A 22,929-nucleotide genomic window follows, 5' to 3' on the forward strand; every position below is an offset into this window, starting at 1 on the left:
TGATTCAAGCTCATGTCATCTCTTCGTTTGATCATAAATATTTTCAAATGATTTCTTATTTAAAGTTTTGCCACCTCTTCCCAAAGCTACATCCATTCTTCATATTGTTACCATGTTTTTTCCAAAATGAAATTTATATTATTGCCTATCGCTTAAGATCCCTCAGTCATTCTCAGTAGAAGGTATGAATCCTTCTTTTCAGGGTATATAAATTGTCCTATCATATATCTAAAATATAAAAGCTACTATTTACTTACTTAACACATTATGCATTATCTCTCAACATTTCTATTTCCCAATAGCCAAGTTAAAATTCTTAAATGGTATAAATAATACTGTGCTATCTGACAACATGCCCTATTTTTAATTATTAAACATTAGCTCTCATCACTCCCATTTAGCTCATACTGTAGGACCCTAAAATTCAACTATCAGTTTCTTAGGTCTCCCAGAATATATCATGGCTTCGTGCCTTACACTGGTACCTTTGACAATTAACTTATTGAAGGAAATGTATACTTACATATAAACATTATTGTTGTTCTGTTGCTAAGTCATGTCTGACTCTTGGACTGAACTCTATGGACTGTAGCACACTGGATCCTCTGTCCTCCACTATCTCTTGGAGAGTGCTCGGACTCATGTCCATTGAGTCAGTAACATTATCTAACCATCTCATTCTCTGCTGGCCCCTTCTCCTTTTACCTTTAATCACTGCCATCATCAGGTTCTTTTACAAAGAGTCAGCTCTTTGCCTCAGGTGGTCAAGGTATTGGAGCTTCAGCATAAGTCCATCCAATGAATATTCAGGGTTGAATTCCTCTAGGACTGACTGGGTTGATCTCCTTGCAGTCCAAGGGACTCTCATGAGTCTTCTCCAACATCACAGTTCAAAAGCATCAATTCTTCGGCACTCAGCCTTCTTTATGGTCCAGCTTTCAAATCTGTACGTGACTACTAGAAAAGCTATAATTTTGACTATATGGACTTTGGTCAGCAAAATGATGTCTCTGCTTTTTAATATGCTGTCTAGGTTTGTCACAGCTTTTCTTCCAAGGAGCAAGCATCTTTTTTCATGGCTGCAGTCAGCAACCACAGTGATTTTAGAGCCCAAGAAAATAAAATCTGTCACTGCTTCCAGTTTTTTCCTATTTGCCATGAAGTGATGGGACCAGATGCCATGATCTTAGTTTTTTGAATGTTGAGTTTTAAGCCAGCTTTTTCACTCTCCTCTTTCACCCTCATCAAGAAGCTCTTTAGTTCCTCTTTAGATCCAGCCCAGCATTTCACATGATATACTCGCCATAGAAGTTAAATAAACAAGGTGACAATATACAGCCTTGTCATACTCCTTTCCCAATATTGAACTAGTCAGTTGTTCCATGTGAAGTCCTAACTGTTGCTTCTTGACCCACTTAAAGGTTTCTCAGGAGACAGGTAAGGTGGTCTGGTACTCCCAGCTCTTTAAGAATTTTGCACAGTTTGTTGTGATCCACACAGTAAAAGGCTCCACGTAGTCAATAAAGTAGAAGTAGATATTTTTTTCTGGAACTCCTTTGCTTTCTCCATGATTCAATGTATGTTGGCCATTTGATCTCTGGTTCCTCTGTCTTTTCTAAACCCAGCTTGTACATCTGGAAGTTCTTGTTTCATGTATTGCTGAAGCCTAGCTTGAAGAATTTTGAGCATAATTTTGCTAGTATGTGAAATGAGCTCAATTGTATCTTACTATGAGCTCTTCCAAAGAGTTATAAAGAGGTAGAAGGGAACAAAGACCACGAGGGTGAAGTTCATGATACTTTAGAATCTGAGTTGTGTCACATTCTTTGATGATAGAAACAGGTTCTGTGCCAAATTTCAGGCTTTACCCTATGCAGGCTGCTTAATGTTACATAGTGTCTGGAGAGGAAATACATGCAATAGCACTCAGGATTCTCCAATAAACAAAAGCCAATTTCTGAAGAGGCAGACAAACTAATTCTGGTATAGTCCATCTCTTGTGGCTTTCAGATAATCTTGCAGATTCTAATGATATCTGGCTCTCATATGAGAATAGGATATCTTTGTACCTTTTCTAACAGGGACTGCACAGGTTCTATCTCTAAAGATAATAACAAACTTTAGCAAGATGAAACTATAGTCTACAATGTTGCATGGAGCCCTAGAACCAAGACTGATTTTTATCATCTCCCTCTTCCGCCACCCATTCAAGATTTCTCTCTTCCTTTGGCATTACTTTCTCTCATCTGGTTTGCTTGTTTGCTGAAATGACCTAGATATTAAATTCAAACTGAGTGTCTAGTTTCTCAGTTGGGCAAATATCATAGTGGTCACGGAAATATCAAATGATGTCCTATTGAATCACCTGGGTTCCTGATCTACTTTTCCTTTCTCCAGTGCATAGTTTTAACTATAGGTCTCTCTGGTAATCAAAGTCAGTTTCCATTTCTAGTAAAGTAACTCCATTTTTGTCTACTAGTATCTCTGCATGAGAAGCCAGAAGTAATCAAGTGATAGTTTCAGCTATCAGCAGAGTAAAACCTTCATTGTATTATCTGGTGGAAGTACTTCCCCTGTGCCTTACAGAGAATCAAGGCCTTTATCCAAGGTGAAATTGAAGATTTGGAAATAGAAAGATTAAAATCCATGAATAAGGTTGTTAACTATGATAGAGAGGTCAGTCATTCCTCTTGTACCCATAGGTTTTAGATTCATCTAGCCCAGCTGTCCAAGACACAGATTCATATATAGGTCATTGATTTAGATCATATAGCACATCCTAGAAGATAATATTCAGATCTTATTTTCAAGCTAAGCTGATACAACAGTTGTATCTTCAAAAAACAGCTCAAAGCATCTATCCATCTGGTTGCTTCTCCAGTAGATCTTTTGGTCATGTATCTGTTAATATAACATCTTTCTTATTTAATGTTCCTTGAACTAAAGCAGTATTATAGAATATTATGACTTAAAAAATCTGATATTTTGTATAATCTTAGGTTTAGGTGTGGGTGCCAGCACTGAAAATAGAAAAGACAAAGGTTTATATGGAGAGTATGTAACTGGCGTAGTAAAGAAATGGTGTTCTCTCCACCATGGTGGAAATGGTCCAGTGTAATCAGCCTGCCACCCGTTAATATGGCTTTATGGAGGAATTGTACCAAATCAAGGGTTCAACATCAATCTCTGCTGCTAGAGGTCTGGGTGTTCATCAGTGGCAGTGGCTACATCACAGTAGGTAGGGAGCTCATGTTGCTAGATTCATACGTAGTTTCCAAGTATGCCACTATGATCAGTCGGTTCACAGATCCATTCACACTAAAATGCCAGGGAGTAACTTCCAGAGTTTCTGTCCATCTGATTGTTGAGAGTTTACTCTATGGTGGCTGCTTTCTGGTAGTCATTTACTCATGATACAAAGATCTGAAGTCTTTCTGCATATTTATATAGGTTTATCCACATACTTTCCCTTCTTTAATACTTCAGTAATTTTTTCTCATACTTCTGACCAACTAAACAAGGTATTAATTTTTATCCAGAAGTTAATGCATTATCTATATCTATTATGTTTCTTTAGTATGAAGTGGATGTTCAAGCATCTGGCTCACAGATCTAGCCACTGGAAAAATATTTATTTACCTGTGGTTTACAAAATCACACTTTAATGGGATTATAATCTAGCAACAGATTAATTCCAGCTAGTATCATCATCATATTATGTGAAATTACTCAGTGTCCCATTGTCTAGTCTCTACTAGAGCACAGGATCTGCAGCTTAATACATTTCATTTAATGAGCATTTTTATTTAAACAAAACACTACTAAATAATCTCCAATTAAAAGATAATGTCCCAGACAAAATATTAAAGATACATCATATAAAGGAAAATATAACATATCAAAATTTATGGGCTGCATCACAATTAGTGACAAGGAAACTTACAGTCCAAAATATAAAAATTGTAAATTAGAAAATAATCTAAACTTCTACATCATGGACATAGAGAAGAAGAGCAAAATAAAAGTAAACCTAGCAGAAATATAAAAATGATAAAGGGCAAAAGTCAATTAATTTAAAAACCAAAAACAATAGAGAAAACCAATACAACAAAGATCTGGTTTTTTTAATCAATAAAAGTGACAAATGTCTAGAAAGACTGAACAAAAAAGAGAAGGAGAAACACAGTGTACCAATATTATGATTGAAACAGAGGATATCACTGCTACTGTTAAGTCACTTCAGTTGTGTCCAGCCCTGTGTGACCCCATAGATGACAGCCCACCAGGCTCTGCCATCCCTGGGATTCTCAAGGCAAGAACACTGGAGTGGGTTGCCATTTCATCAAAAAGATGAAGACTTCCCTGGTGGTTCAGTGTTTAAGTATCCACCTGCCAATTCAAGGAATATGGGTTCCATCCTTGATCTGAGAAAAGTCCACTTGCTCCAGAGCAGCTAAGCCCATGTGCTCTAAAACCTGTGAGCCACAGCTATTGAGCCCGAGTGCTGCAACTACTGGAGCCTGTGCACTTAGAACCTAAGCTCCTCAACAAAGAAACCAACACAATGAGAACTCATGCACCACAGTGAAGAGTAGCTCCTGCTCATCACTTCTAGAGAAAGCCTGCATGCAACACTGAAGACCTCACACCGCCGAAAATAAATAAATAATTTTTTAAAGATATGAAAAGTTCTATATATGTAAATTTGACAACTTAGATTGAATAAGTCTTTCATTAAACTACACAAATTACTATAACTCACTTAATATGATTGAGTAAATTTAATTCATATAGCTATCATTCATTCCCCCAGAAAAAAATCTCTAGACCCTAGATAGTTTCACTGGAGAATTCCTCAAACTTTGATGAGATTTTTTAACAGTTCAGTTCAGTCGCTCAATCATGTCCGACTCTTTGCGACCCCATGAATCACAGCACATTAGGCCTCCCTGTCCATCACCAACTCCCAGAGTTCACTCAAACTCACGTCCATCGAGTCGGTGATGCCATCCAGCCATCTCATCCTCTGTTGTCCCCTTCTCCTCCTGTCCCCAGTCCCTCCCAGCATCAGGGTCTTTTCCAATGAGTCAACCTTTCACTTGAGGTGGCCAAAGTACTGGAATTTCAGCTTTAGCATCAGTCCTTTCAATGAACACCCAGGACTGATTTCCTTTAGAATGGACTGGTTGGATCTCCTTGCAGTCCAAGGGACTCTCAAGAGTCTTCTCCAACATCACAGTTCAAAAGCATCAATTCTTCAACACTCGGCTTTTTTCACAGTCCAACTCTCACATCCATACATGACCACTGGAAAAACCATAGCCTGAACTTTGTTGCTTTTCCCGTGATCCAGTGGATGTTGGCAATTTGATCTCTGCTTCCTCTGCCTTTTCTAAAACCAGCTTGAACATCTGGAAGTTCACAGTTCACGTATTGCTGAAGCCTGGCTTGGAGAATTTTGAGCATTACTTTACTAGTGTGTGAGATGAGTGCAATTGTGTGGTAGTTTGAGCATTCTTTGGCATTGCCTTTCTTTGGGATTGGAATGAAAACTGACCTTTTCCAGTCCTGTGGCCACTGCTGAGTTTTCCAAATTTGCTGGCATATTGAGTACAGCACTTTCATAGCATCATTTTCAGGATTTGAAATAGCTCAACTAGAATTCCATCACCTCTACTAGCTTTGTTCATAGTGATGCTTTCTAAGGCCCACTTGACTTCACATTCCAGATGTCTGGCTCTAGTGCTACACATAAAAATGTTCTAAACCCCAGAGATTCTCTACAATTTAAAAAGATCCCAAATGAAAAAAAAAAAAAAAATCCCAGTATGAAATAGACACAGATTATGATCAAATTCAGGTCTAGGTATACGATCATAAGGTTATCAAATCTTCATGGATATTAAATTAGCAGCCTCTAAAGGTTTTTGATGTTAATGCTAGCATCATGATAGAAAAATTGATTAGATTGGGAAAATGCAAGTGGGTAAACCTGAGACTCTTCAAATTCTTCTTACCCCTCCTGCCTAGTACAGACAGTCCCTTGCCAATTACCATAGCTTCCCCTTTGCATGGAGATCCTGAGAAGACCTCATCTAAGCACATGTCAAGTAAAATACTGTTCTCCTGAAATCCATCACCACCTATTGCCTCCAGACCAATAACCAGAATCAGGTTTCAGCACATTCTAAATTGACTGGAAAGCAATCCTATAAATGTAAACCAGGACACCTCAAAATATGAATCACCAGCTACTGAGCACATATGTGTGGTCATGGATCATAAAGAGCAGCAGATGAAAAGATAAAGCTAAGCAGAAGAGAATTTATTCAGGAGGGTATTTAGCCATGACTCAGGATATGAAATATTGGCAAAAATAGCTGTAAATTTACCTAATAATTTTATGGAATGGCTCCTTGAAGCCTGAGCATGACAACAGTTGACAGTGAATGAGATTGAGATATTGTACATTTATTTGACAGATTAATGAAGAAGGACTCAGAAACCTTAGGAGTTGGAAAATTAGAATGAATTGATTCTGTAATGCCTAGGAAAAAACAATCTTTCTATTTCTATGAAATGAGCCCAGAAGACATTTTAAAATTATTATTGATATGGTAGTTTGAGCATTCTTTGGCATTGCCTTTCTTTGGGATTGGAATGAAAACTGACCTTTTCCAGTCCTGTGGCCACTGCTGAGTTTTCCAAATGTGCTGGCATATTGAGTGCAGCACTTTCACAGCATCATCTTTCAGGACTTGGAATAGCTCCACTGGAATTCCATCACCTCCACTAGCTTTGTTTGTAGTGATGCTTTCTAAGGCCAACTTGACTTCACATTCCAGGATGTCTGGCTCTAGGTCAGTGATCACACCATCGTGATTATCTGGGTCGTGAAGATCTTTTTTGTACAGTTCTTCTGTGTATTCTTGCCATCTCTTCTTAATATCTTCTGCTTCTGTTAGGTCCATACCATTTCTGTCTTTATCAAGCCCATCTTTGCATGAAATGTTCCTTTGGTATCTCTGATTTTCTTGAAGAGATCCCTAGTCTTTCCTATTCTGTTGTTTTCCTCTATTTCTTTGCATTAATCGCTGAAGAAGGCTTTCTTATCTCTTCTTGCTATTCTTTGGAACTCTGCATTCAGATGTTTATATCTTTCCTTTTCTCCTTTGCTTTTCACTTCTCTTCTTTTCACAGCTATTTGTAAGGCCTCCCCAGACAGCCATTTTGCTTTTTTGCATTTCTTTTCCATGGGAATGGTCTTGATCCCTGTCTCCTGTACAATGTCACGAACCTCATTCCATAGTTCATCAGGCACTCTATCTATCAGATCTAGGCCCTTAAATCTATTTCTCACTTCCACTGTATATTCATAAGGGATTTTATTTAGGTCATACCTGAATGGTCTAGTGGTTTTCCCTACTTTCTTCAATTTCAGTCTGAATTTGGCAATAAGAAGGAAAGTTATGACCAACCTAGATAGCATATTCAAAAGCAGAGACATTACTTTGCCAACCAAGGTTCGTCTAGTCAAGGCTATGGTTTTTCCTGTGGTCATGTATGGATGTGGGAGTTGGACTGTGAAGAAGGCTGAGCACCAAAGAATTGATGCTTTTGAACTGTGGTGTTGGAGAAGACTCTGGAGAGTCCCTTGGGCTGCAAGGAGATCCAACCAGTGCATTCTAAAGGAGATCGGTCCTGGGTGTTATTTGGAAGGAATGATGGTAAAGCTGAAACTCCAGTACTTTGGCTACCTCATGCGAAGAGTTGACTCATTGGAAAAGACTCTGATGCTGGGAGGGATTGGGGGCAGGAGGAGAAGGGGAAGACAGAGGATGAGATGGCTGGATGGTATCACTGACTCTGAGGACGTGAGTCTGAGTGAACTCCGGGAGTTGGTGATGGACAGGGAGGCCTGGCGTGCTGCGATTCATGGGGTTGCAAAGAGTCGGACACGACTGAGCGACTGATCTGATCTGATCTGATTGATATGGTAAAGAATGCCTTAATAAGTGAAACATCTGAACTTTGAAGAAAGAAGTGATGGCTAGTGGCTGCAGTCCAGAGGTAGTAAGAAGTTTTGCTATGTAATTAGGTGCTGACTCTCAGTGGGAAGGTTGGGAATCCAGAATGGCATAGCTTAGGGAGCAGAACTTATCTGTGAGAAATAAGGGAGGCATGAGTACTGTACTAGGCAACAGTGTTTCTTCCTTTTGAAGACTAAGATAATAGCTAATAAATCATGACATTCTTAGGGATTTGACTGATGTGTACCTGACGAGTCTATTCCTCCATTTATATAACAAAACAATTAAATGCTGGCAAACAGAGTGGAAATTATAATAATCTCAGAGTACATGAAATTTTAAAACGCACTATGCATTTTGATAATCATTAGTAGAATCCTCCTTTGGATGACTCTTAGGGGAAAAGTGTGTCATTTTATACAGAAAGATGATTTTTATGGTCATTAATAAATAATAAAAATTTCTCAAATTTTTTTTAATGGTCAAGTTTAAGGTCTCACCAATCTATTGAGTCAACTGAAATCATTTTGAAAGTGTTCAGTATATTAAGAACAATGGGATTAATAAAAAATTATTATTGTTTAATATATTTAGGACAGCCCTACTGTACAGTTAGCTCTCATTTGAGAACAAATACAGCCCATCAGTGCTGTGGACAGTGATCCACAGAAACAGCAATAAAAGGTTCATTTATCCTGGCATCCGACAAAGTTCAGGTTTCAGTCTCCAAGGGGAAACCGACACATTTGACTGTTTACCTCAACTAAACTGAACCAGAAAAGTAAATCTGCTTTGAAAATACAGTGTTCTCAAGTTGAGTCTATGTGACATAGATTATTCTTGCTCTTCTGGACAATCTCTGCTGTCACTGTACTCTAGTAACAAGGGGAAGGGAGAATGGCCTGAAATCACATCTTATTCATAGACAGACTTTTAAATCATATTTGTCAAGGGCTTCACTATGTTACCTTTAGAAATTGTCAGGCATATTAATTTATACTTACATATGAGGCTAATTGAATAACAATCTAACTAGCCATTGCTGACAGGAACACTAAGTTTGTACACAAATGAGACCAGTGTACACAAAATAGACCAATTGTGGGAAATCCCTAGGTGCGGGAGTTTGTGTCCCTGCTCTCACTGTTCTAGTTCACATTTATGGAAATGGAATGTTAATTGACTTGGGATTATGGCTCAGTAGAAATGTTCATCTCTAATCAAGAGTATAAAGTGTATTGATACTTTTCTTCATTATTTTCTTTGTCTCCTCTCAGATAGGATTTATAACTGGTTGATCATTCTAAAATGTTGAAGTTAGTATCCAGAGAGGAAATAGAAATACGATATACACTAGAACACATGAAATCAGCATGTGAAAATATGATCAGAATACTATAAAATATTCTGGTCAAAAAGACTATAGCCAAAGAGATGTCAAAAGCAACAGAATCCTGTGCAATTAAATGTAAACTGCATGAAAATCTAATAAAAATTAAATTGTTAGCTCTGTAGTAAGTTGAGAGATTCACTTTAGTTACTGTTTCTCTTAGTTTTACAGATTGAAGCAAAATGAACAATTTGTGCTGGGAAATTCCTTTGTGCCACTAGATAGAGAAATACTACACCATGCGAAAAATCCCTGAAGTTAATTTATTACTTGCTCAGCTGTAGCCTGAAGAGGGATGTCAGGATGAGCATCACGGGCTTCGAAAGTCTTCTCCAAGAATTCGAAGCATCGTAAGACAAAAACTCACTCAACCCAAACAAAGTTCTGTCAGACATTTGAACTTTGTGGCAGCAAGAAGCAAAACATTTTAAACAACATCTGTGCTCTGTAATTGACTCAACCTTAATGGAAGATACTAACAGAGTAAAACACCAAGGCAGGATTTCAGCAAATGGCAAGTTATTTCATAAAGAGCTCTGCTCAAGATAATTTATAAGAAAGAGGAAGGCTTACTTAAAGCTGCCACTTAGGATTGAATGAAGTCAAATCAATTTCATAGTTCCTTTAAATTTTATTGATGTTTCTTCCACTTTTGTATTTCACAGAGTTGAAATAACAAAAACATCTCTAAAGTGCCTCAATTTTAAATCCACTTTAAACTCAATTTTTATCTTCTTAATTTCCTTTTTAAGAGAAAAGATTTGTTTCCATTTCAGGGACTCTGAATACAGCAGTAGAAACCATTGTACTAAAGAGTGTTCTGACAACTTTTGGTATTTAACTGAAGTGTGGGCAGAAAGTCAAAGAACCTGTTCTTCCTCTGTGAAGGTATAGATTATAATATTTGGCACTTGTGTTTAGGGGTGAAGAAGAAAGGAGGGCTCTACATATTATGTATAAAGCAAGCTGTGCTGGAGAGTATTGCAGCAAGTTGTATGGTGGAGTCTGTCACCTGATTTGGCTCTGCTCTAGGCCCTGCGGACCAGATCAGCTTTGTAGCCCAAAGTTTTCCACATTTCCATTTGTCACCATTAGGCAATCATTGTCCTGCAACTGATAAATGCTACTCATTTTCCTTTACTTGTAGCTTCAGAATATTCTCAAGGAATAATTGTATTTATGCAACTGTAAAATAGCATTTTGCTTTTTAAAAAACCTTTAATTGGAGGATAGTTGCTTTACAGTATTGTGTTGGTTTCTGCTGTGCAACAATGTGAATCAGCCATAGTATCCCCTCCCTGTTGGAGTCTCCCTCCCACCAATCCCCCAACACTCTACACTTCTATATAAGCACAGAGCCCTGGGCTGAGCTCCCTGTGTTTTACAGCAACTTCCCACTATCTAGCTGTTTTACACATGGTCGTGTATATATTTCAGTGTTTTGTCAGAGTCTCCCTCACCAAAAAACAGCTTTGAGAGCCTTGCTGCTCTCCTGGTAGAATTAAAACTCAGAGAAGCAATGTAACAAGTCTATTTCCAAAATTTGACCTTCAATACTCCGAAGCTACTCCATATTATTACATTGTAATCTTGATATTTTAATGTGTGTCTACATTTTAATTCCCCCCCTCTCTTGAGTTCAGTTCAGTTTAGTCGCTCAATTGTGCCCAACTCTTTGTGACCCCATAGACTGCAGCACACCAGGCCTCCTTGTCCATCACCAAATCCTGGAGTTTATTCAAACTCATATCCATTGAATCGTTGATCCATCCAATCATCTCATCTCTGTCTCGCCCCCTTCTCCTCCTGCCCTAAATCTTTCCCAGCATCAGGGTTTTTTCAAATGAGTCAGTTCTTCACATCAGGTGGCCACAAGTACTGGAGTTTCAGCTTTAGCATCAGTCCTTCCAATGAATATTTAGGACTGATTTCCTTTAGGATGGACTGTTGGATCTCCTTGCAGTCCAAGGGACTCTGAAGGGTTTTCTCCAACACCATAGTTCAGAAGCATCACTTCTTCAGTGCTCAGCATTCTTTATAGTCCAACTCTCACATCCATATATGACTACTGGAAAAATCATAGCTTTGACTAGAGGAACATTTCTTGGCAAACTATTGTCTCTGCCTTTTAATATGCTGTCTAGGTTGGTCATAACTTTTCTTCCAAGTCTTTTAATTTCATGGCTGAAGTCACCATCTGCAGTGATTTTGGAGCCCCCCAAAATAAATTCTCTCCCTATTTCCCCAGCTATTTGCCATGAAGTGATGGGACTAGATGCCATGATCTAGTTCTCTGAATGTTGAGTTTTAAGCCAGCTTTTTCACTCTCCTCTTTCACCTTCATCAGAAGGATCTTTAGTTCTTTGCTTTCTGCCAAATGGTGGTGTCATCTGCATATCTGAGGTTATTGATATTTCTAGCGGCAATATTGATTCCAGCTTGTGCTTCATCCAGTCCAGCATTTCTCATGATAAACAGTGCATATAAGTTAAATAAGCAGGGTGACAATATACAGCCTTGACGTACTCCTTTCCTAATTTGGAACGAGTCTATTCTTCCATGTCCAGTTCTAACTGTTGCCTCTTGACCTGCATGCAGATTTCTCAGGAGGCAGGTCAGGTGGTCTGGTAGTCCCATCTCTTAAAGAATTTTCCACAGTTTGTTGTGATCCACACAGTCAAAGGCTTTGGCATAGTCAATAAAGCATAACTAGATGTTTCTCTGGAACTCTCTTGCTTTTTTGATGATCCAACAGATGTTGGCAATTTGATCTCTGGTTCCTCTGCCTTTTTGAAATCCAGCTCAAGCATCTGGAAGTTCAGGGTTTAGGTACTATTGAAGCCTAGCTTCAAGAATTTTGAGCATTATTTTGCTAGTGTGTGAGATGAGTGCAATTGTGTAGTAGTTTGAGCATTCTTTGGCATTGACTTTCTTTGGGATTGGAATGAAACCTGACCTTTTCCAGTCCTGTGGCCAATGCTGAGTTATCCAAATTTCCTGACATATTGAGTGCAGCACTTTCACAGCATCATCTTTCAGGATTAGAAAGAGCTCAACTGGAATTCCATCACCTCCACTATCTTTGTTCGTAGTTATGCTTCCTAAGGCCTACTTGACTTCACATTCCAGGATATCTGGCTCTAGATGAGTGATCACACCATTGTGATTATCTGAGTCATGAAGATCTTGTATTTGTAAGGCCTTCTCAGACCACCATTTTGTCTTTTTGCATTTCTTTTTCTTGGGTATGGTCTTGATCCCTGTCTCCTGTACAATGTCATGAACCTCTGTGCATAGATTTTCAGGCATTCTGTCTATCAGATCTAATTCCTTGAATCTATTTGTCACTTCCACTGTATAATTGTAAGGGATTTGATTTAGGTCATTCCTGAATGGTCTAGTGGTTTTCCCTACTTTCCTCAATTTAAGTCTAAATTTGGCAATATGGATTTCATTATCTGAGCCACAGTTAGCTCCAGGTCTTGTTTTTGCTGACTGTATAGAGCTTCTCTACCTTTGGCTGCAAAGAATATAATCAATCTGATTTTGGTATTGACCATCTGGTGATGTCCACATGTAGAGCCTTCTTTTGTGTTGTTAGAAGAGGGTGTTTCCTTTGAGCAGTGTGTTCTCTTGGCAAAATCTATTAGCCTTTGCCCTGCTTCGTTCTCTACTCCAAGGCAAATTTGCCTGTTACTCCAGGTATCTCTTGAGTTCCTACTTTTTCCTTCCAGTCCCCTCTAATGAAAAGGGCATCTTTTTTTTTTTTTTTTTTTTTTGGTGTTGGTTCTCGATGATCTTTAGTGAAGTCACTCAGTCGTGTCCAACTCTTTGCAACCCCGTGGACTGTAGCCCACCAGGCTCCTCCATCCATGGGACTCTCCAGGCAAGAATACTGGAGTAGGTTGCCATTTCCTTCTCCAGGGGATCTTCCCAACCCAGGGATCGAACCCAGGTTTCCTGCAATGCAGGCAGATGCTTTAACCTCTGAGCCACCAGGAAAGCCCAAAAGAAAAAATAAAATAAAGCCTACAGCACCCGGTATTCCCAGGCGGTCTCCCATCCAAGTACTAACCAAACCCGACCTGCTTAGCTTCCAAGATCAGAGGAGATTGGGAGCGTTAAGGGTGATATGGCCAGAGACCAGGTCTTCATAGAACAGTTCAACTTCAGCTTCTTCAGCATCACTGGTTGGGTCATAGACTTGGATTACTGTGATATTGAATGGTTTCCCTGAAGTGTTAGTGTTCAAATTATTTCTATGTATTATTTCATGATTAAACTACAGTTGTTTCATTATTTTCTGCATGGATTTAGTTTCATATAATCTGAATGCAGAGTTCCAAAGAATAGCAAGAAGAGATAAGAAAGCATTCTTCAGTGATTAAGGCAAAGAAATAGAGGAAAACAATGGAATGGGAAAGACTAGAGATGTCTTCAAGAAACTTAGAGATACCAAGGGAACATTTCATGCAAAGATGGGCTCGATAAAGGACAGAAATGGTATGGACCCAACAGAAGCAGAAGATATTAAGACGAGATGGCAAGAATACACAGAACTGTACAAAAAAGATCTTCAAGACCCAGATAATCATGATGGTGTGATCACTGACCTAGAACCAGACATCCTGGAATGTGAAGTCAGGTGGGCCTTAGAAAGCATCACTACGAACAAAGCTAGTGGAGGTGATGGAATTCCAGTTGAGCTCTTTCAAATCCTGAAAGATGATGCTGTGAAAGTGCTGCACTCAATATGCCAGCACATTTGGAAAACTCAGCAGTGGCCACAGGACTGGATAAGGTCAGTTTTCATTCCAATCCCAAAGAAAGGCAATGCCAAAGAATGCTCAAACTACTGCACAACTGAACTCATTTCACACACTAGTAAAGTAATGCTCAAAATTCTCCAAGTCAGGCTTCAGCAATATGTGAACCGTGAACTTCCTGATGTTCAAGCTGGTTTTAGAAAAGGCAGAGGAACCAGAGATCAAATTGCCAACATCCGCTGGATCATGGAAAAAGCAAGAGAGTTCCAGAAAAAACATCTATTTCTGCTTTATTGACTATGCCAAAGCCTTTGACTGTGTGGATCACAATAAACTGTGGAAAATTCTGAAAGAGATGGGAATACCAGACCACCTGATCTGCCTTTTGAGAAATCTATATGCAGGTCAGGAAGCAACAGTTAGAACTGGACATGGAACAACAGACTGGTTCCAAATAGGAAAAGGAGTACGTCAAGGCTGTATATTGTCACCCTGCTTATTTAACTTCTATGCAGAGTACATCATGAGAAACGCTGGGCTGGAAGAAGCACAAGCTGGAATCAAGATTGCCGGGAGAAATATCAATAACCTCAGATATGCAGATGACACCAGCCTTATGGCAGAAAGTGAAGAGGAACTCAAAAGCCTCTTGATGAAAATGAAAGTGGAGAGGGAAAAAGTTGGTTTAAAGCTCAACATTCAGAAAATGAAGATCATGGTATCCGGTCCCATCACTTCATGGGAGATAGATGGGGAAACAGTGGAAACAGTGTCAGACTTTATTTTTTGAGGCTCCAAAATCACTGCAGATGGTGACTGCAGCCATGAAATTAAAAGACGCTTACTCCTTGGAAGGAAAGTTATGACCAACCTAGATAGCATGTTCAAAAGCAGAGACATTACTTTGCCAACAAAGGTTCGTCTAGTCAAAGCTATGTTTTTTCCTGTGGTCATGTATGGTTGTGAGAGTTGGACTGTGAAGAAGGCTGAGTGCTGAAGAATTGATGCTTTTGAACTGTGGTGTTGGAGAAGACTCTTGAGAGTCCCTTGGACTGCAAGGAGATTGAACCAGTCCATTCTGAAGGAGATCAGCCCTGGGATTTCTTTGGAAGGAATGATGCTAAAGCTGAAACTCCAGTACTTTGGCCACCTCTTGCGAAGAGTTGACTCATTGGAAAAGACTCTGATGCTGGGAGGGATTGGGGGCAGGGGAGAAGGGGACGACAGAGGATGAGATGGCTGGATGGTATCACTGACTCGATGGACATGAGTCTGGGTGAACTCCGGGAGTTGGTGATGGACAGGGAGGCCTGGCGTGCTGCGATTCATGGGGTTGCGGAGAGTCAGACATGACTGAACGACTGAACTGAACTGAACTGAATTACAATAATATACTATTTTTAATTTAATAAGATTATATGTTAAGTATTTTCCAAAGTTTTTAAATCATTTTAATAAAACATAGTGCTAGTGGGATTTTTCCCTTCGAATTTTTTTTTTTTCTTGTTGTAGCCTTTTCTTTTTCACTTAAGGAGAGTTTTTAACACTTCTTATAAGATTAGCTTAGAATTAATATTGATGAATTCTTTCACTTTTTGTCTATCTTAGCAGCTCTTTCTTTCTCCAAATCTGAATAATAACAAATCTGAATAATAACCTTGCTGGGTAGAATATTTAAATTGTAGGTTTTTCCCTTTCAGGATTTTAAATATATCATGTCACTCTGCCGGCCTGCAAAGTTTCTGCAGAAAAATCAGCAGTCAGTCATTTAGTGGTTCCCTTGTGTGTGTCTCTGTTTTTCTCTTGTTGTCTTTAGAATTCTCTGTGCTTTGATGTTTACCATTTATTTATGATACCTCTTGGTTTTGTCTCTGGGTTAATCTCGTTTTGGACTTGCTGTGCTTCATTTTTCTGGCCATCTGTTTCCTTCTTCAGGTTGGGGTAAGCTTTCAGCCATGATTTCATCCGATATATTTTCTAACCCTTTTAATGTTTCTTCTCTTTCTGGGACACTTATAATGCAAATTTTAGTACCCTTGATGTTGTCTCAAAGGTACCTTAAACTATTTTTATTTTTAAAAACTTGCTTCTTTTTGATATTCTGATTGAGTGATTTGATTTCAGGGATTCTATCTTCCAGATCACTCATGCATTCTTCTTCTTTTTTTTTTTTTAATTTTTATTTTATTTTATTTTTAAATTTTACATAATTGTATTAGTTTTGCCAAATATCAAAATGAATCCGCCACAGGTATACATGTGTTCCCCATCCTGAACCCTCCTCCCTCCTCCCTCCCCATACCATCCCTCTGGGTCGTCCCAGTGCACCAGCCCCAAGCATCCAGTATCGTGCATCGAACCTGGACTGGCGACTCATTTCATACATGATATTTTACATGTTTCAATGCCATTCTCCCAAATCTTCCCACCCTCTCCCTCTCCCACAGAGTCCATAAGATTGTTCTATACATCAGTGTCTCTTTTGCTGTCTCGTACACAGGGTTATAATTACCATCTTTCTAAATTCCATATATATGCGCTAGTATACTGTATTGGTGTTTTTCTTTCTGGCTTACTTCACTCATGCATTCTTCTGTATCACCTAATCTGCTGTTCATTTCACTAGATAGAGAAGAAAAAGGAGTCCAAAGTGGCACTTAGAGGAAGTGGCAACTAGAAAAAGCCCACAAAGGAGACAAAGAAAGCAAGCCTGTGAAAAACCGCAGCTCCGAATGAGAGCCTCTGCTGTGAAAACACACGCAAACACACCCCCTTCCCTGATTGGCCTTGAACATACTCCCTATTTGCATCCCCTCCCCTGATTGGTAATGGGTACAAGCCCCAATTTGCATGGGGAATAGCCAGTCAAGACCCAGAAATGGCCAAAAGGAAGAGACAAAAAATATAAAGAGGGAAGTCAAATGAGTTGAGACGACTATTATAGGGTTTAGTCTGCTTTCACATCATGAGAGTGTATTGCATTCTGTCTGCTTAATAAATCCTGCCCGCTGGAGCTGTAACTAGTCTGTTGTTGCAGTTCTTTGCTATGATGAGACAAGAAAAACTGACCTGACAATTCCCTCTAGTGTATTTTTATTACAATTACTGTATTCTTTTTCATATATTCTAGTTTTTGTTAAAATTGTCACTAGGTTTGTCTATTCTTTCCTGTGTTTAGTTAGCATTCTTATTACTATTACTTTGAACTTTCTATCAGTTGAATTATTTATCTCTATCTCATTAGGGCTTTTCCCCAAGTTTTTCCCTTATTCTTTTATATGAAATATATTCCTCTGACTTCTCAGTTTAATTTTTTCTGTCTCTGTGGAATTATGTGAAACAATGATCTTTCCTGGTCTTGGAGGTATGTACTTGTGTGGAAGTGTCCCTATGCAATCTGAGTAAGCCCAGTGGCTTTGGTGGGAAAGCTGGATCTGAAGTGCGTGCAGGCTGTGACTTCCCTGGAGGTGTGCTGGCAGCTGCAGCCTTGGTGGGAGGTAGGGCTGAAGTTGGAGAGGATAGATCTAGAAGCAGGTGTCTAGAACCATAGGCTTCCTTTATGCTCAATGGCCTTATCAAGGACAGAGGTGAGTCCAAGGGCATGAAGTAAAAATCATGAGAAAATTGGTTTTCTCCCATTTGTGATGAAAGTCTCTGCCTTGATTTGGAGCATGGCTGCATTGTGAGGGCTTGGGGCTGCACTTCTGTGCTGGTTTCACTTTTTCCCCTAGTGTGCATGTCTTGGTTAGAGGCTGTGGTGTGGCAAGAAGAGTTGGTATCACGCTACTGAATTGGTTTTGCATCCATCCAAGTGTGCAGGGACTGATGCTCCTGCTGTGGTGTTTATTCTTTTCTCATATAAGCATTTAAGATCAAAGGGTTTGATGAAACTACAGCTTTACCTATATTTAGCAAGTATGGACATATTGTATTTTCATTATTAATTTAGTTCTTAATATATTTCAATCTCTATTATAGCTTATTTGGGATCATGAGTTATTTGCAAGATTCTGCATGATTGTTTTTTAGCCAGATATTTTTGGATGTGGATATTTGTTTCCTACTGTTCATTTCCAGCTTTTAAATTTGGCTGACTTTTGCTCAGTTCTGTGTAATTCAGTTCATGTAATCCGCAGTTCTGTGTAATTCCTTATGATATGTTGTATAATCTATTAATTGATAACTTTTTATAATGTTTCTTTTCTATGCAGTAGTCAGTAGTGCTATTTAACAAAACACTTCCAATTCTTTCTAGTTGTTATGAAGCTTGCATTGTATTGCTAAGTGTCTAATAATCACCGTAACTCAATGCTTAATTGCAATGCTATGTGGCATCAGCATGAAATGCATTTTTGTTGTGTTAACCCACTGAGATTTGATTCTTTTTGTTACTGCGGGATTATAAACCAATCCTGATTTGTGAATAGATGATGTTAGAAGCCTGGCAGTGAAAAAAGGTGGTAATCCATGTTATACATTAACAAAACACTTAATAAAACTACCACCTGTTATAACTTGGATGTCCAATCATGCATCTAATGATTGTGTAGCACTAGGAGAAGTAGTTGAAAATCCAAACAATATTGGCATGTATCAGTTGGCTGTAGCTGTTTTTATGAAGCTATTATGAAAGAGGCTTAAAGAATGTATGCTTATAAAACATATTTTATCTCATCATTTGGCACAGGGTTTCTTTCTAGTCTATCAGATCAACTTGTTAATTGTTGTTGAAATCTACTATATTAAATTCTGTGTAGCTATTACTTTCTGAGATTATTTTAAAATCTTTTACCATGTGAAAGGTAAACATTTCTTGAACAGAGCCTAAAAAATATTTGTTAAAACATTCTTGTGAAATTAGTTGTTAATAGAATTACAAACTTCTGTTGCTCAAAAGACACCAGTAAAATTAATGAAAAGGCAAACCGGGAAATAGAAAAAGGTATTTTGAGTAAAAACAGCAAATAGCTTAAGTCTATAGCACTCAGAACTTCCTGCAAATCAGTTAGAATAACAAAAAGGTCAAAACAAAAGAAAAAAATAAAAGAAGTATGGACACTTCATCAAAAAGCTAATAAACCTTTGAAAAGATTCTTAAGGAAATGCAAATCAAAATCTCAGTAAGAAACTGATATATACCAAAAACCGTTCAAGTGAAAAAATAAAAAATACTCTCATATACTGCTGCTGGGAGTGTACATTTGTATAACCCCTTTGCAAAAGTGTTTTGCAGTATCAATTAAAGCTCAAAGTGATAGCTATGTCCTAGCTATCCCAGTCACACAATAAAGATCTTTGAGGATCCCAGCTTTATATTAAGGAAATCCACTGAACTCAGTAAGCCAGGCTAGTCATAGGACTCATCTCATTTTTTTGCCTTCTCTCAGAAAGAACTGTTCTGTGCTGCCTATTGCCTAATATCTTAAAATGATTGTTTCAACTATTTAACTGGTTTTTAGTATTTCAAGGCAGGAAGTTAAACTGTTTCATACTGCTCATCCGTCTTGGTTGAAAGCTGATGTTGTGTGACTTTTTGTTGACTTTCCGCTCTGGCCATTTCATCCCCCTGCTGGCACAGAACATGCAGCTGAAGCTGCCCTAGCGGCATACCTGTGCTGTGATGTCTGGCTCAATTCCAAAAATTTTTGCCAATAACCTGAAACACTTTAAACTCATGCATAGTTTGTGACTTTTTTTTTTTTTTTTACTTTTTTTTTTTTTTTTTTTACTTTTCTACCCTTTTTTCCAGGAATTTAACAGGAAATTAAAATTTTTTCTTTCCACATACTTTGATTTTTTAAAAAAATCTCTTTATTACAAACATATGTTCACATTTTCCCAAAAAGGAAATGTAAATCCTAGCTGATAATTCAGAGAAAGCAATGGCACCCCACTCCAGTACTCTTGCCTGGAAAATCCCATGGACGGAGGAGCCTGGTAGATTGCAGTCCATGGGGTCGCTAGGAGTCGGACACAACTGTGTAATTTTCAAGTAGACAACCTGAGTGACTTCACTTTCACTTTTCACTTTCATGCATTGGAGAAGGAAATGGCAAGCTACTCCAGTGTTCTTGTCTGGAGAATCCCAGGGACGGGGGAGCCTGGTGGGCTGCTGTCTCTGGGGTCACAGAGTCGGACACGACTGAAGCGACTTAGCAGCAACAGCAGCAGCAGCAGCTGATGATTGTATTTCAGTATGGGGATTTGCAATGAGACCACCTATTTGAACTTGCTTTTCTGTGTTTTCATATGTTGATGACAGCAGAAAATGCTATTCTTATATATTATTAAATTTTATGATAAAACTCTCTAAAATGCTTGGAATTGCTTATTAAGATGCTATAAAACTAAAACTATTCTTGAACTTAAAATTTCTATGAATATGGATAAGCTACTAAAATGTGTGATGGCCCAAGTGTAAAACAACGGTAGTTAAATTTCTCTTTAAGTTCATTTTTTGTATCTTATTTTATTCAACAGAGAACAAAAAGGTGTATTCTTTTTGATATTTTGTTGTTGTTTCTCTTGATGTGGAAGAAATATGCATGTAATCAGGGTATCATTAAATAACCATAGTAATTAACAGTGACTCAGAAACTTACTAAAGAACCTGTATTTAATTTTTAAAGTTTTTATATAATTTTAAAGGTTACTTTCCATTTACAGTTATTGCAAAATATTGGCTATATTCCCTGTTTTGTATAATATACATTTGAGCCTATCTTACAGCCAGTAGTCTATACCTCCTACTCCCCCACTTTTTAACTTTGCTCCTTTGTTTAGCAAGGCAATGATTGGCAAAATGATTAAATAGCCAAAGCTGATTTTTTTTGGTGTGAAAAGTGAAAGTCACTTAGTCACATCCGACTCTTTGTGACCCCATGGACTATGCAGTCCATGGAATTTTCCAGGCCAGAACACTGGAGCAGATAGCCTTTCCTTTCTCCAGGGGATTTTTCCAACCCAGGGATGGAACCCAGGTCTCCCGCATTGCAGATGGATTCTTTACCAGCAGAGCCACAAAGGAAGTCCAAGCATACTGGAGTGGGTAGCCTATCCTTTCTCCCAACACAGGGATCTAACGGGGTCTCCTGCATTGCAAGCGAATTCTTTACCAACTGAGTTATCAGGGAATTCCCCTCCTCCCTGGTTTTTGTTGTTTTTTTTTTTTTGGTTACTCCCATTGAATTCACCTCTACTTCCTCGTTTTACTCTGGGGTAGCCTATAACTTGGATGGAAGTCATATGCCTTTCCAGGATGTTAGTACCTACGGCCATGGATGTCGATATTGTCCTTTTATGGTTCTCTTTTGCCTGCTTCTCTGCAAAGTAGTATATATTGAATCTCATAAGCATAGTTGAAATTATTTGTTACTAATGGTTTAATACAGAATCAGCAACTTTCTCTCAGTAAGGGGCCAGATAGATAGTAAATATTTTTCACTTTTAGGCCCTTCAGACTCCGTACTCTGTCACTGTGACACAAAAACAGCTCTAGGCACAATGTAAATGAATAGGTGAGGCTGTTTACCATTAAAACTTTAGGTACAGAAAGGCAGTGGGCCAGATTTGGCCTGTGGCCATAATTTGCTGAATTCTAATTGAATATCTTCTCAAAGAAGTATGTTAGAATTTTGACAGAAACCTCTGGGAAACCCTGTAACTGAAGTTTTAAAAGTGGGTTTTCATATGGCAATAGAGCTGTAAGTTATACATTTTTAAGCCATTCAGCATCCAGAGCAAATCGTGTTACTAAACAGATATATATGCATATGAAGAGTGCCTCATGAAAAAAATTTTTCACAGTTTTTCATATTTACAATACTTTATAGGCAGTATATGAGAGTTTAATGTCCACTGCAATTAAAGCAATAGCAAAAAAAGCAAGGCTGATTTTTATTAAATTTCAAAAGCATTGTCAACTGATGATTATAGTACTTGAGTAACATTTTTAAGTAACAGAAATTATGCAGTGGTCAGATATGGAGTTTGGTAAATTACTTAAGTATCCTATTTAAAAGAAGCCTCATTTTTTTTCAAAATTATTTTCTAATATGGATATATACTCATTGCTTTTCAAAATTATTTTCTAACGTGGATATATACTCATTTTGTAATATGGATATTTTAAGAGTGGAGGTCTACCCTTAAAATATCCAAATGAAGATCCATGCTGCTGCTGCTGCTGCTAAGTCGCTTCAGTTGTGTCCAACTCTGTGCCACCCCAGAGATGGCAGCCCACCAGGCTCCCCCATCCCTGGGATTCTCCAGGCAAGAACACTGGAGTGGGTTGCCATTTCCTTCTCCAATGCATGAAAGTGAAAAGTGAAAGTGAAGTCGTTCAGTCGTGTCCGACTCCTGGCGACCCCATGGACTGCAGCTACCAGGCTCCTCTGTCCATGGGATTTTCCAGACAAGAGTACTGGAGTGGGGTGCCATTGCCTTCTCCGATGAAGATCCATACATAAGCTATAAGTCTCAGTGGGATGAAGGAACATAAACATGGTTTTCTGTTAACTAACTTTGAAAAATATCATCAATATAATTTCTCCCTAACGAAGGAGCAGTTCTCTACTGGTTAATGTTTCTCTACTGCTATATGTAGGGCTTCCCTGGTGGCTCAGAGGTTAAAGCGTCTGCCTGCAATGCAGGAGACCTGGGTTCAATCCCTGGGTCAGGAAGATCCCCCTGGAGAAGGAAATGGCAACCCACTCCAGTATTCTTGCCTGGAGAATCCTCATGG

The 22,929-nt window shown here is 38.6% G+C and overlaps 1 long non-coding RNA gene and 1 pseudogene across 2 annotated transcripts in view; one reads left to right on the forward strand and one right to left on the reverse strand.

Annotated features, from left to right (window-relative positions):
* The window catches only part of LOC123334765, a 180,615-nt gene that overhangs the window by 110,776 nt on the left and 46,910 nt on the right, over nt 1-22,929 (forward strand). The gene's annotated exons all lie outside the window — the stretch shown is intronic.
* On the reverse strand, nt 13,447-13,564 carry LOC112586713 (annotated as a pseudogene).

Source organism: Bubalus bubalis, chromosome 8 (genome assembly GCF_019923935.1).
Source record: "Bubalus bubalis isolate 160015118507 breed Murrah chromosome 8, NDDB_SH_1, whole genome shotgun sequence".
Lineage (NCBI taxonomy): Eukaryota > Metazoa > Chordata > Mammalia > Artiodactyla > Bovidae > Bubalus > Bubalus bubalis.